Here is a 5,574-nt window from a genome sequence, read left to right as displayed (position 1 = left end):
TGAGCTCTGACCTGGACATCTCTGAGCTCTGACCTGGACATCTCTGAGCTCTGACCTGGACATCTCTGAGCTCTGACCTGGACATCTCTGAGCTCTGACCTGGACATCTCTGAGCTCTGACCTGGACATCTCTGAGCTCTGACCTGGACATCTCTGAGCTCTGACCTGGAGTCGTGTAACTTATTTTTTTTTCTTAAATGCTTGTTGTAAACAAATAAAGTGAAATATTTCCACATTGACAAGAAGTGTCTTCTACAGAAAGGCATGGTGGGAGGAGGTGCCGAGGCCCCATGGTTTCATACAAATAAGGGAGGCTGGCTGCACCTAAATAGTGGCACCCTCTGTAGGATGGATTTGGGGCATTTTCCCCTTACACTTTCTTTACAGATCTGTCTGCAAGTGACCCCACACAGGTGCTCCTTGTAGTGTGTGTCCTATAGACTGAGTATACGCTGGGCTTTTCACCCCACCCCCCAAAAAACCCTCTTTCCTGCCTCTTAATACATGTAAGCGATATTATAAAAAGCCAACACAATTAAAACAAAAAGATAGATAAAACACAGATGTGCGTCTGGCGGTACGATTAGAGTTATAATTTCTGCATCTTTTCCATTATCCACTGTTTTGGTGATGTCCTTAATTTACCAGCGCCTGCAGCTCAAGGAAGATGGCGCCCAGAGCCCAGCCTGTCTCCACGTCCCGAATCTTTTTGGCTAACTAGAAAACAAAACCTCATTGGTTATGGAGCTAACTGAATGAGGGGAGGAGAAGCTTCCGGGTGCCTGGTACCTGCAGCGTTGTGTCTTCATCAAGCCGAATCCTTCTCTCAGCAGAGCAGTGATATAGGAGAGATCCATGCACAAGAAAGGGCTCTGCGAGCTGAAGCGATCCATGTGATCACACACTGTGGGCAACAACACATCAATTTATAGGAGGCGCACCCTAAAGACAACACCAAGGGGGAGATTTATCAAAGGTGTACATTTTAGACTGGTGTAAACTGAGCACAGCAACCAATGAAAGCTCAGCATTTTGGTGAAAGGGAAGAGGAGCTGTAATTGGTTGCTGTGGGGAGTTTACACCAGTCTAAAATGTACACCCTTTGATAAATCTGCCCCCAAGTGTTCTACATGTCGTCACATAGTGTTCACTAGGGCCAAGAATTCATCTTCTCGAATGACCCGAGATCCCCCCTATAAGTCATGCTTATACGCACCGCCCTGCATGAAGAATCACTATGGATCTATAAATCTGTGAATAACCCATAGAGATGCGAGTTCTGCTCATCTTCAGGGGAAACAGGATACATCCCAACATGATTAGAGGAATAGACAGCAAAGACCATGGTGAATAATTACCTTCCTGGGCCTTCAGAGCAAAGTCCTTGACCGCCAGCTCGCCACCATCCTCCGATTCTAAATAGAAGAATCAATGACTATCCAGCAAAACTTTTTTTACACATTTCTTTTATAGTTGTATAATTTTGTAATGTACCTTTTTATAAATTCCCCAGCATCTGAGAACTACTTGCAACCTCCTAAGTATGAGTGAATGTACCATCAGGCCTGGCTGAAGCACTGGAGGCAGGCTGACCACCCCCAGTGGGACGAACCCCCCACCCCTCGATGACACGGCTACATTAGAATGAATGGAGCTTCATCATAGAGGGGCAGGGGTTTCCTCTGGGGGTGGGTCAGCCTGCCTCCAGTGCTTCAGCCCAGGCCTGATGGTACATTCACATTAACTTGGAATGTAAGAGGGTTGGGTGATAGGGTCAAGAGAGTGGCAGTGTTTGACTTGGTAAGGAGTTGCTCCCCAGGGATAGTGTGTCTCTTGGAGACCCATTTGGAGAGCCAAAGGCTTAGTTGTATTGAGCGGCCTTGGTGGACCTATAAATATCACTCCTATCACCCGCTTTTCTTTCACAGTAGTACCAACTGGCAAGAACAAAGTTCGAAAAATTGACACAGAAGGTAGATTTATTTTTCTATATGGTAAACTAGATGGTAGTACTGGTATAATGGCGTTTCTTTACAATCCTCCATTCTCAACATGGATTTTTTTTTTTTTTTAAATAAAGACATAAAGTAATGAGTGAGAATGGAGAGGGTCCAATTGGACAAAGTAGAGGTCCATTTACACAGAAAGATTATCTGCCAAAGATTTGAAGCCACAGCCAGGAATGGATTTGAAAAGAGGAGAAATCTCAGGCTTTCCTATATGACATGATCTCTGTTTATAGTCTGTTTCTGGCTTTGGCTTCAAATCTTTGGCAGATAATCTTTTTTTGTAAATGGACCCTAGGGAATTCTTCTAAATGGGACTTTGCTAGTGACATAATAGTGGGACACAGCAAAGGCTTTTTAAAGTGGTATTAATATATTGCTGGGCTCATAAATATATATATATATATATATATATATATATATATATATATAAGGAACAAGAAGATTAGAGATTTAGAGGACTGATATATTAGTCACCCTGATAACACAAGTAAGCTAAATTGGGAGTTTGCAAAAGGGAAGCTTAATAAAGCTGGGAATAGGTTTTTTTTATATGTGGAAGAATGTATAGAGATTCAGGTACCCCTAACCAGATGCTTATGTCTATAGTCAGGATAGTAGATCAATTTTGGCAATTTAAGGTAAAGGAAGGTACAATAAGCACTAATTCCAAAGTCATTCAGCAAGCATTCTCTGAGTTTTTTTTTCAGGATTATATACATTAGAAGTGAGTTACCCTCGGGAGGAGATGGAGTTACTTCTTGATCAGATATCATTTGCTAAGCTCTCAAGTGATGAGAGGGAAGCGTTGGATGCACCTATAGATATTGCAGATTTGAGGGAGGCCCTTAATCATTCCGTGGAGACTCTGCTCCAGGTCCGGACGTTTTTCCTTTTGAACTTTACAGAAGATTTGGTGATGTCCTGCTCTCTCCATTGCTTAGGACCTTGCAGCACTCTCTGGAGACAGGGGTTTTGCCTAACTCCATGAGGGAAGCACTGATTATTTTGATTTGGTTTGCAATGAATTGCCATTTACTTCAATGGAACTAATTGCAAACCACACCTGAACTGGAGACAAGAGGGGGGCAAAAGTGGCCATGTTTTTTGTACCGCTGGATAACCCCTTTAAGAAGGGGTAAGAACCTGCCCCTGGTAGAGTGCCATAGACCTATATCTTTGTTAAACACTGATATTAAAGGAGAACTCCAGGTAGAGATTTAAAAAAAATGAAACTTCTGCAGAAGCATATAGCATTACTTACCTACCCCACTTTTGAAACTACCAAGAATCCATTTGCTTTGGGGGGTTTTGTTCTGTGTTTTCTGGTTGTACTTTCTGGTTGAGCAGTTGTACACGGTACTACAGGTTCCAGAATGCATTGCTTTCATCACAGTCCTCTACCCTGCCCACTCCCTGCCCAAATCTGTTGCAGAACATCTAGGGCGGCTGTGTTCAATAAAAATGAATGAAACTGCAATGTGTGAATTATTTGCAGTACTTTACCATTTCACTGTTACCCCCCCACACAGCGCTGTAACACCACACAGCACGCTGTATTCTCTACCTGTAACACCACACAGCACGCTGTATTCTCTATCTGTAACACCACACAGCACGCTGTATTCTCTACCTGTAACACCACACAGCAGAACGCTGTATTCTCTACCTGTAACACCACACAGCACTGTATTCTCTACCTGTACACCACACAGCATGCTGTATTCTCAACCTGTAACACCACACAGCACTGTATTCTCTACCTGTAACACCACACAGCACTGTATTCTCTACCTGTAACACCACACAGCACTGTATTCTCTACCTGTAACACCACACAGCACGCTGTATTCTCTACCTGTAACACCACAAAGCACGCTGTATTCTCTGCCTGTAACACCACACAGCACTGTATTCTCTACCTGTAACACCACACAGCACGCTGTATTCTCTACCTGTAACACCACACAGCGCTGTATTCTCTACCTGTAACACCACACAGCACGCTGTATTCTCTACCTGTAACACCACACAGCACTGTATTCTCTACCTGTAACACCACACAGCACACTGTATTCTCTACCTGTAACACCACACAGCACTGTATTCTCTACCTGTAACACCACACAGCACTGTATTCTCTACCTGTAACACCACACAGCACGCTGTATTCTCTACCTGTAACCCACACAGCACGCTGTATTCTCTACCTGTAACACCACACAGCACACTGTATTCTCTACCTGTAACACCACACAGCACGCTGTATTCTCTACCTGTAAACACACACAGCACGCTGTATTCTCTACCTGTAACACCACACAGCACGCTGTATTCTCTACCTGTAACACCACACAGCACACTACCACAGTATACATGTGTATTCTTACCTGTTAACACCACACAGCACGCTGTATTCTCTACCTGTAAACACCACACAGAACACTGTATTCTCTACCTGTAAACACCACACAGCACGCTGTATTCTCTACCTGTAACACCACACAGCACGCTGTATTCTCTACCTGTAACACCACATAGCACTGTATTCTCTACCTGTAACACCACACAGCACGCTGTATTCTCTACCTGTAACACCACACAGCACGCTGTATTCTTTACCTGTAAACACCACACAGCACGCTGTATTCTCTACCTGTAACACCACACAGTGCTGTATTCTCTACCTGTAACACCACATAGCACTGTATTCTCTACCTGTAACACCACACAGCACTGTATTCTCTACCTGTAACACCACACAGCACACTGTATTATTCTACTACCTGTAACACCACACAGCACGCTGTATTCTCTACCTGTAACACCACATAGCACGCTGTATTCTCTACGTGTAACACTATTAGCAAGAGCTCTACTATGGTTTAATTGGAACTTGAGGGAAGTCTATAAGGTTGTAGTGCTACCTAGGATATGTGCAGCTGGGATTACCAGATTGGCTGATGTCCTACAGGAAGATGGGATTAAAGATTGGGTGGAACTAAAGAAATACAATTTGCCAGAAAGTGCTTGGTGGGAGTATATAAGATTAGGGCATTCTTTAGACAGGAGTCAATACGTATACATCCAATAAAACCGGTTGGGATTCTTAAATCATTAATTGAAGAGCATATTGTGAGGGAGACTTCAGTAGTATACAAGAACCTAATACTGTGACTGGCTGCTGCCCCCTCTAGATCCATTCAGGTTGGGGAGGAGGAGTTGGGCCCTATTGGGGAAAAGAAATGGGTAGGATTTTTCAGAATGTCAAAAGTGTCTAGAAGCTTCAATCCCGATTATAACAGACTAATATTTTACATCAGATTTACGACACCTCAAAATGTTTATTTAGGATAAATAGAAGAGAAAAGGTGCGCCTATGATAACGCTGACTTTATCCATATGTTTTGGCTTTGTCTTTGTCTTAAAGAATACTGGTGGGAGATATTTGATGGTATTTCGGAAAGTCTGGAAATAAAATACCCCATCCCCCAGATAGCTATTCTAGGGGACACACTCTTACTGGGTTGAGTGCTAAGAATAAGGGAGTACTTGTCTGACACTCTTC

General features: G+C 43.3%; 1 long non-coding RNA gene across 1 annotated transcript; it reads right to left on the bottom strand.

The window, feature by feature from the left end:
* Positions 1-566: 566 nt before the first annotated feature.
* On the bottom strand, positions 567-1,418 carry LOC138775790 (uncharacterized). The gene is made up of 3 exons (XR_011360644.1): positions 1,359-1,418; positions 790-904; positions 567-717 (listed from the first exon to the last, which is right to left on the bottom strand). It is a non-coding gene; the product is annotated as an uncharacterized lncRNA (long non-coding RNA).
* Between the last annotated feature and the right edge of the window lie 4,156 nt (positions 1,419-5,574).

The sequence above is a fragment of the Dendropsophus ebraccatus genome, unplaced genomic scaffold (assembly GCF_027789765.1).
Source record: "Dendropsophus ebraccatus isolate aDenEbr1 unplaced genomic scaffold, aDenEbr1.pat pat_scaffold_2066_ctg1, whole genome shotgun sequence".
NCBI lineage: Eukaryota > Metazoa > Chordata > Amphibia > Anura > Hylidae > Dendropsophus > Dendropsophus ebraccatus.
Note: the sequence above shows the minus strand (reverse complement) of the source record. Positions and strands in the feature narration are given on the sequence as shown.